Below are 13,114 nucleotides of genomic sequence, written 5' to 3'. Positions count from 1 at the left end.
CGAATTGATTACTTGTGATTCATAATCACTTTTCAACCATCGGATCGGTCAATACTTCTAGTGTGTGTGACCCCATAGGTTCTACTCTGACTGGTAGTGAGATATATTGTGATCTCTATCACTATATCATTGAAAACTCCTTTCAATGGGTTGGAACGATTCCAACTCAACTCATTAGGGTTTATCGATCATCGAGATAATCCCTGTGAGTCCCACCATCCACCAGTGACACCTAGCAGCATGTAGTGGCTACCCAGTAGAATAGAAAGATGAACCTCTAGGTGCAGTTACCATGTGATACAGTCCTACTATCGTGGATCCCTACAGGACGGAGGTCATGGACAACTCGTCAAACCCCATCGTCTGTCATATGTCAAAATTTATTCGACTCGAGTTCGATAGTGGAAAACTCTTTCTCCACTTTATATTACTGCCCTGGCCAAGGTCTTAGAACTCAGTCTAACAAATCACATAGGATCACTCCTCTTCTATCAAGGTCGATAGATTCCTTGTAGGTGCATACCCTACTCCTACAGTGAACCTACTGCAGCCAATCTACACTGCATGGACCCATATGGCTAGAGACCATGTATGTGTGCAGTCAAACTACAATAACCTCACTGTGAGTAGCCGAAGCACCGCAGGTCAAAGGACCAGTCACACTACTGCAACATCAAGCAAGTCACTGACGAGTGGATAGACATCCAAGTGACTTCTTGTCTTGGTCACGCTCAGTACCCTTCTTCTCTAACAAGCACCTGCACTATCACTTCAGTGTCCCTACACTGTGGACTCAAGTCTCGTCCATCCAGAAGGAAAGTGATCTGTGCACTGATCGGATCGATCACCGTCCTTGTGATAATCCATTGATCAGGAGCATTTAGAAATTAATCACCAATGATACATGGCTCAAATTCTCAACTCTTGAGAATATGTATCATCATCTTATTAATTTCTTGGACGATTCATAGACACATAAATAATATGAATGAAAAGATGCCTTTTATTTATTCAATAATAAATAGTCAAGTACAAAATTATGTCCCTAGAATTAACAATGTGTCAGCCAGATTGGCTTCTAGGGCATACATCTAACAATCTCCCACTTGCACTAAAGCCAATCAGTCATATATCTAAGCTCCATCTTCTCAAGGTGGGCTTCAGTCTTTTGCTGACTTAGCTGCTTAGTGAACGGGTCTGCCACGTTATCCGCAGAGTCTACTCTCTGCACCTCTACATATTTCTTCTCAACATAGTCGCGTATGAGATGGAAGCGCCGCTCTATGTGCTTGGACTTCTGATGAGACCTTGGCTCCTTAGCAAGGGCTATGGCGCCATTATTATCGCAGTAGAGTGTTATGGCATCTGATGTCATCACGTCCAACTCTGCAATGAATTTTTGAACCAGAAGCCTTCCTTAACAGCTTCAGAGGCGGCGATGTATTCAGCTTCCATAGTAGAATCAGCAATGATCGGTTGTTTAGAACTCTTCCAATTCACCGTACCACTATTGCACAAGAACACATATCCAGATGTTGACTTCCTATCATCGACATCAGTCATGACGTCTGAATCTGTGTATCCTTCTACCTTTAACTCTGATGATCCTCCAAAAACCAAGAATAAATCTTTAGTTCTTCTCAAGTACTTAAGAATATTCTTCACAGCTGTCCAGTGTTCTTCACCTGGATTCGACTGATATCTGCTTGTGACACTCACAGCAAGAGCTATATCAGGTCGTGTACATAGCATGGCATACATGAGGCTTCCTATTGCCGATGCATAGGGAATCTTGCTCATGCGTTGAATCTCTTCAGATGTGTTGGGGCACATCTTCTTGGAGAGATGAATTCCATGCCTAAGGGGTAAGAGACCCCTCTTGGAGTTTTCCATGCTGAACCTCTTCAGCACCTCCTCTATGTACATCTTCTGTGAAAGGCCAAGCATCCTTTTAGATCTATCTCTATAGACCTTTATTCCCAAAATATAGGATGCTTCCCCAAGGTCCTTCATGGAGAATTCTTTTGACAACCAGACCTTGACCGAGGTTAGCATGGGAATATCATTCCCTATCAGTAGGATGTCGTCCACGTATAGTACGAGAAATACGACAGCGCTCCCACTAACCTTTTTGTAAACACACGGTTCCTCTTCATTTTTGATGAAATCAAACATTTTGATTGCATCATCGAAACGAGTGTTCCAACTTCGAGACGCTTGCTTTAGTCCATAGATGGACCTTTGCAGCTTGCAGACCTTATGATCTCCATCACTGGAAGTGAAACCCAAAGGTTGTTCCATATAGATATCTTCATCAAGATATCCATTCAGAAAAGCAGTTTTCACATCCATCTGCCAGATTTTATAATCATGAAATGCTGCAATGGCAAGCAATGTTCGGATGGATTTTAGCATGGCTACAGGTGAAAAGGTCTCCTGATAGTCAATGCCTTCGCGCTGACTATACCCTTTCGCCACAAGCCTTGCCTTATAGGTCTCTACCTCTCCATCCGAACCTATCTTCCTTTTGTAGATCCATTTGCATCCAATAGGTACAATATCTTCTGGTGGGTCTACTAAGGTCCAGACTTGGTTGGAATACATTTCTCGGAATCGATATCAGATATTGCCTCGTTGTAGTTTTTGGGATCCTGTATGTGATCCCTATCTCCCACTAGAAACATTTCCTCGGTATCCTCTTCTATTATACCTAAGTATCTATCGGGAGGATGGGAGACCCTACTAGATCTATGAGGTGGTCGAGGGACATCGTGTACTGGCTCTGTATGAATGGGTTCAATAGGATCCATGACTCGTTGCTTTTCAGAGACTTTCTCTTCAAGCTCAATTTTCCTCCCACTGCCTCTATCAAGGATAAACTGATTTTCCAAGAAGATGGCATGACGGCTCACAAACACATTGTGATCCTCTGAGATGTAAAAATTGTATCCTAATGACTCTTTAGGATATCCTATAAAACGAGCACTTATGGTCCTAGCCTCTAACTTGTCTGCCTGTAGTCTCTTGACGTGGGCCGGACATCCCCAAATCTTGAGATGACCAAGACTTGGTTTCTTACCATGCCATATCTCATACGGTGTGGTAGGAACGGATTTAGAGGGAACTCTATTCAGTAGATATACTGCGGTAAGTAAGGCATCTCAAGAAAAATGACGTGGAATGAACTTGGGATTCGCTGGAAGAAAGTTGGAAGAAAATCTTGGACGATGGACGTTTCTGTTCCTTGGATTTGGAAGGGAATGGGGTGAACGGCTGATAGCTGGGAGGTTTGGGATGTTGGTAGAGTAGCTTGGATAAGACACGGAGCAGGGGTTGTGCTTAGGTTGGGTGTGGGAAGATGTTGGGAACGAGCTGGGAGATGTCCGTGAATGGATTATGGGATGATGTCTATGACGAAGAGAATGGGTGCCTGGGACTTGGATGTGGGTGTATGAGAGGCTTATCCCGCCTGAGAAGGAAACTTGAGGGAACTCTAATACGTGGAAGGATAATTTGTTTGCAAAGTAATCCTGCTGACGCGCTCGCAAAAATGCTTTCGCGAAACTAATCTTCTAAGTATAGGAGAATCGCACAAGTAGTAAATTCTCGGAAGTTCGAGGTCGAATCCTCAGGGAACGAAATATATATAAGATTATTTAGTATAATTTCAGATTAATTAATTCAATAAATATGTGGATTAAAATGATGTTTTGATTTTCAGAAATTAAAATCGGAGAACAATATAGCAATAAACAAAGTTCAATGAAATAAAGATGGTAGGGATCTGGAATCCTCCTTGATGATATTGCATCTAAGAAATAAATCCTGCGATTCTTGATTAAGGATGTAAGAGTAGAATAGATCAAAACATGGAATATATTTTATAGACATATGAACTCTATTTCTAAGCATTCATCGTGCCTATTACATCAACGACAAATCAAATACTAAAGCAGTCCATGTGCCAATAAACATAAACCATTAAAAATCTATCTACGAAATAGTTATGCAAGAACCCATAACACATTAAAAATATAAATCAATAAGAGAAAAGGTTCAGAATTTACTTCAAAGAAAGCAATACATCAAAGGTTCCTCCATCACCCTTCACCTAAGAAATCAGCCACTCATTTCATGCATTAATCCCTCTTTCATTTTCCCCTTTTTTTTCTTTTTCTTTTTTTCTCGAAAAACAGGGGCTCCCCTGTTTCCCTTTCTTTTTTTCTTTGAATACGGCTGAAACTCTCCTCTGTTTTTCTTCGATGAGAGCTCCCCTCAGCCGAGCGGAAGCCTCATCTATACCCTTGCGATGGATCCCTAATCCCACGGGATACGTGGAGATGAGCGTGACACGGACGGCTGGGATGATGGGATGCACGGATGGATGAAGCGGAGACGAAGGTGGAACGTGATTACTGGGATTCGGAAGCTGGAAAATCGCTGGGAAGAGGTGGAAGAAGCGTGCGTTCGTGAGGAGCTCGAATGTGGACGGCTGCAACGCAGGAACTGGGGAAGGAGATCTGATCGCGGATTCCCAGAGCTGGAAGGTTGATCACGGGAGAACTAGATTCTGGGAGGCTCATGGACGCACGGGATACTATCGATGAAGTGATGCTGGGAGATCTTCAAATGGACGCACAAAATGGGGAGGACATGCTGCTGCTAGATGTGGCTGCACCTAGTTGGCTAATGCTCCTTCTGGTGTGCAACTGGGATTGACACAAGCGGTTGGCTGGTCACCTGCAGTGATGCATATTTTTAGACCCAATGTGCATTTTAGCTTTGATTTCCGATCACCTGCATCCTACAAAAATATAATATTAATACAGCACTTTTATCATTTTTTTGTTAGCAATAATACTAATTTAAGTGATGTATAGATCGCACTTTTGTGCTCTCATCACATCCTCCAACTAGCTTATTGCTAGTCTCTAGCAATTAATGAGCAGATAATAAAATGAGAGTGCAAAAGGTGTTGGTTGATCCTTTGATGATTTATTAGAACTAATTGCATAAAATTAAGATAAGCACTCACTTTTGTAGGAATCACGATTGCACTTAGCACGTGCAACAAGCCGTTAAACCCCTAGGTTACCCTAGTGGACGAGTGTTGTCTCGTGAGGGTTTTCAGGGATGTTACGCACAAACATCATGAATTATATGACATGAGATTCTAATAAAAATATGAAATAAATTTTAAGCTAATACACATGTAATTAGTTGATATATATTTTCAAGCATGGCAACTGTCAAAGCAAGGAAATATAAAAGTTGAGTGTGCATCAAATCGCATGACTTTCTCAGAGTACTAATACCTCCACCACAATAGGGCACCGCCTGAGTTTTAGGTGCACTACTCAAGTTCACAAGTATTTTCTATAATTTGTTAGAACCTGATCCATCAAATTTTCAGAATATCACATGTTGTCTAAATTTGTCAAGAATGGTTTGCAAGTAAAGAAAGAGCTATCAATCCCAACTAAACAACTCGGGTACACAGAGGTCCAATATAATGGAGTCAAACCAGTCATTACCACATGTCACTAGGTTCAGTCCGACCAACCCTATTCATGCTTATTTTTATTTTTAAACACAAATGACAATTACAATAGTCCAACCCCATTAGGCTCTAGTAAGGTCCATGTAGCGAGCTTTCAGCCAATGACTTTTGATCCAGTTGGCTCAAGACATTAGGTGAAACACCCCTCGGGCTTAATTACTCGAACCAGACTACGCCACGAGGCCAGACTTGTCATCATAAGGATTTTTTTTTTTTTTTGCAAGAAAAGAGATGGTAGACTGAACCATATAGATATTTTTATTATATATATGACTGCATTGTGACTATAGGTCAACCAAGGTCGGATCATAAGGCACCTAAGTAATCTAGTCGGTGATATTCAACCTCTATTTTTATATGAAAACCAAATCATGAACCTTATGGTACGAACAAGGACACTCATACTTCTTTTATGGATAAGGCTAACAAAAATGCAGTTAACAAATATGAACTCCTGAGGCCTTCCTATTATCATTAAGTACACGTGTGGGGATCTAATAATAAGTCTCTGATCAATCATAGTATGCATGTGTTCCTTGCCTTAATAGTTGCACAAACTCAATATGAAAATATATGTGCATTTGCTCAGCAAAGAAATTAATAGAATAAATCAAATGCAAAAACAAGTTTTTTTTTTTTGCAAAATATTTTCCTCCCCCAACTTAAACATTGCGTTGTCCTCAATGTAAAAGATACAAGAAACGATATATGAAAGACAATAGAGAAAATAATATTGGAGAGAAGAGTAATACCTTGAGCTGTTGAGATCCAGAAAAGAAAACCTATAAAATAAGAAGAAAACTAGAAATAAAAGAAAAAATTTGAATTCTAACTAATATATACATACCTTGGCCGTCATGCTCAGTCATAAGAAGGCTCCTCCAAGGGAAAGGAGTCCTCTTCATCTGCAAAATTCTCAAGAAAAGGTTTTAATCTTTGTCCATTTACCTTAAAAATTGTGCCATCCTGTGAATTTTCAATTTCAACTGCCCCGTGTGGAAAAACAGTTTTTACAATGAAAGGATCTGTCCATCTTGATCGTAACTTTCCAGAAAACAGATGTAAGCGAGAGTCATAACAAAGAACTTTTTGTGCAGGTTCAAAAGATTTTCTTAGAATTGATTTATCATGCCTAATTTTCATTCGTTCTTTACAAAGTCTAGCATTGTCATACGCATCCCGTCGAATTTCATTCAACTCATTTAATTATAATTTTCGAGCTAAACCAGCATCTGACAATTCAAAGTTTAATTTTCTAATGGCCCAATACGATTTATGCTCTATTTCAACAGGTAGATGACATGCTTTTCCATAGACTAGCCGATACGGGGACATACCAAGAATAGTTTTATAAGCAGTACGGTAAGCCCACAATGCGACAGAAAGTTTTAAAGACCAGTCTTTGCGTGATGGATTCACCATTTTCTCTAAAATTCGTTTAATCTTCCGATTGGCTAACTCTACTTGGCCACTAGTCTGCGGGTGATAAGGGGTTGCAATTCTATGAGTGATACCGTACTTTCGTAACAGAATCTCAAAAGATTTATTACAGAAATATTTTCCCCCATCACTAATTATAACCTTGGGCATCCCAAACCTAGAAAATATGTTTTCTTTCAGAAATTTCAAAACAGGTTTGTGATCATTAGTTCTACAGGCAACAGCTTCTACCCATTTTGACACATACTCAACACCAACTAAAATATACTCATGGCCAAAAGATGGTGGAAACGGACCCATGAAATCAATGCCCCATATGTCAAAAATTTCAATAGCAGTAATGGGCTGAAGAGGCATCATTTGCCTACGAGTTAGACTTCCAACACGTTGACATGGGTCACATGTCCTACAGAACTCGTGGGCATATTTAAATAGTGTAGGCCAATAAAAACCACATTGCAACACCTTAGCTGCCGTTTTCTTAGATGCAAAGTGTCCTCCACAAGCACTGGCATGACAAAAAGAGAGTACACTTTGTATCTCATGATCCGGAATGCATCTTCTAAAGATTTGATCATTGCAATACTTGAACAAATAGGGGGCATTATAATAATAACTTCTTACTTCACCTAAGAAATTATTCTTATCATTTGATCCCCAATGCTCCGGCATCCGGTTCGTGACAAGAAAGTTTACAATATCAGTATACCATGGCATAGTAGAAAGTGCAAACAATTGCTCTTCAGGGAACGAGTCCTTGATGGGCAACTGTGGCACCGAATCATTAAAAACTAGCCGTGATAAATGGTCAGCAACTACATTTTCTACTCTCTTTTTATCTTTGATAGTGATATCAAATTCTTGGAGTAGAAGTATCCATCGTATTAAGCGTGGTTTGGCATCTTTCTTATCCAATAAATATTTTAACGCTGCATGATCTGTAAAGATAATAATAGGAGCACCAAGGATATAAGAGTGAAATTTGTCTAATGCAAATACTACTGCAAGCAATTCCTTCTCGGTGGTGGTGTAATTCATTTGAGCATCATTTAAGGTTTTGCTTGCATAGTAGATGACATATGGCTTATTATCCTTGCGTTGTCCTAGGACAGCTCCTATCGCTTAGTCACTAGCATCGCACATGATCTCAAAAGGTAATGACCAATCAGGTGGTCGCACGATGGGTGCAGTGTAAGCATAGCCTTCAATTTTTCGAATGCCTCTTGACATGTTTCAGTCCAATTGAACAGTGTATCAAGGGATAGGAGGTTACATAATGGTCGGGCTATGACACTAAAGTCCTTGATGAACCTCCTATAAAATCCTGCGTGACCCAAAAATGATCTAACATCTCTAACCGTTTTGGGTGCAGGTAGCTTGGCGATTAAGTCAATCTTGGCTCTATCAACTTCCATGCCCTTCAATGAAACAATATGTCCTAGGACAATTTCCTTTGGCACCATAAAGTGGCATTTCTCCCAATTTAGTATCAGATTCTTTTCCATGCATCGAGCTAAGACTGCTTGTAAATGTAATAGACAATCATCAAAAGAATCGCCAAAAATAGAGAAATCATCCATAAACACTTCTAAAAATTTCTCATTCATTTCTTCAAAAATGCTGAGCATATACCTTTGGAATGTTGCAGGTGCATTACACAACCCGAATGGCATCCGATGGAAAGCGAATGTGCCAAAAGGACAAGTGAAGGTAGTCTTCTCTTGATCCTCAGGTGAAATTTTGATTTGGTAGTACCCGGAATAGCCATCGAGAAAATAATAGAATTTGTGTCCTGCAACTCTTTCCAAAACATGGTCTAGAAAAGGTAGGGGAAAGTGATCCTTCCTAGTGACCAAATTTAATTTTCGGTAGTCAACACACATGCGCCAACTCGTCGGAACACGAGTTGGGACTAGTTCACCCTGCTCATTTTTGACTACCGTCAGACCCACTTTCTTGGGCACGACTTAAGTAGGACTCACCCACTTGCTATCGAAAATTGGATAAATAATACCCACGTCAAGCAACTTAAGGACTTCTGCTTTAACCACATCTCTCATCATAGGATTCAACCTGCGTTGCATTTGCCTTGTGGTTTTGGCATTGTCCTCCAAATATATCCGGTGCGTGCAAATTAAAGGGCTAATCTCCTTCAAGTCGGCAATAGACCATCCTAAAGCTCCCTTATGATTCTTTAGAATACCAAGTAATTTTCTTTCTTGGGCATTGATAAGTGCTTAATAATTTATAATTTAGTTATCTTTCTATAGCACTTATCAATATTTTTAAACTGATAAATACATATTTTACCATGAAATTGAATAAACATTGAATTAAATTTAAATTATGGTAAGAGGTAAATAATTCTTTTCTTAAACCAGATTCTGAACTTGTCTCTCTCTTGATTGCAATCTTTAATGAAAACTATAGAAAAACATATAAGGAGATTGTGTTGACCTGGCTAAGGTTATAATTAAATGGGCTTTGGTCTTGATTAGATTAAAAGTTATAATTGTATAGGAAAATATTTGATTAACCCTCTTATTAAGTCACGATCCTGCTTTTAGCCCTGTTGAGTCCAGTCTGAAGCAGTTTAGCAAAAATTAAAATTAAATGACATTGGGCTCGAGAGTAAGTTCAAGCAAATCAACGATCATGACCCACCTCAAATCCAAAGTCAATTCCCAACCAATTCCTTGCGTGCCTTCATATAAAATTTATAATTTTAAAACAAAAATAATAAAATAAATAAAAATAATTTCGGGAAGAATTACTGAATTCACTGTTCATATGAACAGTGTCCCGTGAAAACACTGTTCATATGAACAGTGTAAAATAAATAAATAAATAAATAAATAAATAAATAATAATATATATATGTATCCCACTGTTTATCTTCTTCCTCCCGCTGCCAATCCTTCCCGTGATCCCGCCTCACTCATTTCCTTCCATCAAAACAACCCGATCTTCCATCAGCCGCATGCCAAATCCAAGAGGAAAATCAGCCGGGCGTCTTCCGCATCCAACTATGGCATCGTCTTCATTCTCGGATGCTCCACCGGCGACCACTCCTCCGCTGCAATCAACAAGCCGGTCCAACCGTCGAGAATCAATTCCTCCAATCAGCCCGTTCCGGCCACGAGTCCCACGCGGTGCAGCCAGCGACCGGATCCCCCGCCTCTTCTTCCGATCGTAACGCCTCCGATCCAGCAATCGCCCAGCACCCGAACACCTGCAACGTCTTTCCGTCCGGATTCATCCCTAGCACCAAGCCGTGATCGGCTCCCAACAGCCGGAAACCTAGCTCGGCATTTATCTACAGCTCAGTCCCCGGCTTCTCCAAGATCCAGACAATCAGCATCAACCTCCCATCGATCCCGCGGCCATCTCATCTTCTTCCCTCCACCTCCCATCGATCCAGCGGCCAGCTTCATTTCCGGCCATCTACAATCAATCCGGCGCTCCACGGATCCCTCCCAAGATCCAGCCATTCCACGGATTGACGCCATTGATCCACTATAAAAGGAGGAGGGCGGCGTTCGGTGGAAGGGGGGGGGGACGACGAGGAGGCCACGGTTTGAAAAACAGAGGAGGAGCCTCTGTTCGGAAGAGAAAGAAATAAAAAAAGAGAGAAAGGAGGGGGGAAGAGAATAGTTTTGATATTTTGGGAATAATGGGAGTTGATCAATTTCATTTGAAGATGGGAGGTCGTCCGGAAGCCATGCTCGGCTAAACGTCTAGTCTAGGGCTGGATGAAGCCCTAGCAATGTTACAGGGCATTATAGTTCTTATTTTCTTTATTATTTTGGGGCTTGTTTAAATTCTTATTATCAATGAAAAATCTTTTTATGATGTTTAAACTTTGAGCATGCTATTTATTATTCATGTTTGCTAAAGTAGTCTAAGATGATCCATGCCTAGGAAGATGAGGTGTACTGCACCCTAGGTTAGCATAATTAGGTAGACACTTCTTGCTATACCGAAGATGGATTTTCTTAAAACTCTTTATGTTTTTATTTTAAAAAGGCTTGTAGCCAATATTGCATGCCTCTCCAAAAGATAAAAAAATAAAGAATACAAACCCTGATGCAATGCTATGTGGTAGACTCCAAACCCTAGATCCATTTATTCTGATAAATTCTAATTCGTACTCATAGTTTAATTTAGTTAAATCAAATTAGCAAATTCTCCTTCTTGAGTTATTTTTTAAAAAAAAATAATTTATACTTCAATCCCTGTGGACCGACACCCGTAATCACTATCCTACAGGATACGTGCTATTGCGTGGTTTATTTTTGAAATTGAAAGAACCGATCAATTTTTGGCGCCGTTGCCGGGGATTGCTAGCATAGTTATTTTTCCTATCATTAAAAAAAAATTAATTAATTAAAAAAACTTTCAAAAAAATATATATAAATAAAAAAAATATTTTCTATTATTGTTACTTTTCTTATCTTTTTTTTTTATTCTACTATTTTTTTTTTAAAATTTTCTTTTGATCTTGTTTGATCAGGAATCGAAGGAAAAATCTGGGATAATCAAAAAAAGAACTGCTGGAAAAGGAATGCTGTAGAGGTTTGCTTAAAAAAAAAATTAAATTGCTGGAAAAATTTCCTTTGGTAACCTCTAAATCTTTCTTATTTAAATTAAGTATTAGCTTGAAATTTTATGGTGATTGTTTGATTTAATTTCAGCAAAAGTGTGAATGCATGCCTGATGCACATACACCAATTAATTTGCACTTAGTAAGGGCAATCACCCCAACAAGATAGGAGCCGGATTTCATCACCGGACTCTTGCCCAATTTAGGTAAACTCAATCTCACATAGTGTCACTTTAATTAAAATCAATTAGACATTGGCCCCTAGGGACATTCGAGCTCAATAGGACGAAGATCACCGAAAGTTGCACCAATTTCGCTCTATGGCTTAGTTGATGTCTAGGCAAGCTTTGTTCCTATAAGGGAGACAGTTCATCTGTTCGAGGCAAGTGGGTTTTAAGTGGGACCTTTGCGAACGCATCGTGACCCCTCCACTTACCTGAGAGCTTACCTGGTCAACTCGGTTCATTGGACCGGATTGGAGGCTTAGGTGCCCTCTTCAAACCAGTTAGGAGCTGTCTAGTGATTTTAGGACAAAGACTAGGATTGATATGCTTTTCTCTTTTATTGCATGCTTGATTGATCGAGGACTAGTATATGCAAGGTAGTCGTTCTAGAGTACGAAACCTATTACCTTTTGACTCTGAAATAGAACGAACCCTTAGGAACATTCGAGCTAAGATCAAAACATTATGATCATCCCCACCTCTTAAGATGGCTGAAGAACAACCCAAACTCCTGAGGGAGTACTTTACTCCCACTATTTACACTTCCTCATCTTGCATTCGATTACCTGAGGTAGCAGCTGTACATTATGAAATAAAGTCTAGTGTGATCCAAATGCTCCCATCTTTTTATGGGCTCACCAACGAAGACCCATACAAACATTTAGATGAATTTCTTGAGATTTGCACCTCTGTCAAGATTCAGAACTTCACTGATGATGCCCTGAAACTTAGGTTATTCCCCTTCTCCCTTAAAGATAGAGCCAAACAATGGCTGAATTCTTTAGAAGCTAACTCAATTCGTTCTTGGGATCAAATGCAACAAGAATTTCTTAAAAAATACTTTCCTATAGGAAGAACGAACCAGTTTAGACGTGCCATTACAAGCTTCTCCCAAACCGAGAGAGAAGAATTTCATGAAACTTGGGAGAGATTTCGGGACCTAATCCGTAAATGCCCTCATCATCAAATACCTAAGTGGCAGCTAGTGCAATGTTTTTATGACGGTTTGACTGAACGAAACCGTCAGATGATCGATGCTGCATGCGGGGGGACTTTCATGCTTCGAAATGAGTATGAAGCATGGCAACTATTTGAAAATCTTAATGAAAACTCCCTCCACCATGCTTCATGTTCTCGTCAAGCACCCCCGAATTTTCAAAGAAAAGGGGCCATTTGTGAAATAAGTCATTCTATGGACCTGTCTAGCAAGGTAGATGCATTGTCCCATAAGATTGACCAACTAATGATAGGAGGACATGTTGTTAGCTCTTCCCAAGCACAAGTGTG

General features: G+C 39.9%; 1 non-coding gene across 1 annotated transcript; it reads right to left on the bottom strand.

The window, feature by feature from the left end:
- Positions 1-12,690: 12,690 nt before the first annotated feature.
- LOC120105621 lies at positions 12,691-12,796 on the bottom strand. Its single transcript, XR_005507958.1, has one exon. It is a non-coding gene; the product is annotated as a small nucleolar RNA R71 (small nucleolar RNA).
- Between the last annotated feature and the right edge of the window lie 318 nt (positions 12,797-13,114).

This window comes from Phoenix dactylifera, unplaced genomic scaffold (assembly GCF_009389715.1).
Source record: "Phoenix dactylifera cultivar Barhee BC4 unplaced genomic scaffold, palm_55x_up_171113_PBpolish2nd_filt_p 000327F, whole genome shotgun sequence".
Classification (NCBI taxonomy): Eukaryota; Viridiplantae; Streptophyta; class Magnoliopsida; order Arecales; family Arecaceae; genus Phoenix; species Phoenix dactylifera.
The sequence above is the reverse complement of the archived record's forward strand: the minus strand, read 5'-3'. Positions and strand labels throughout refer to the sequence as shown.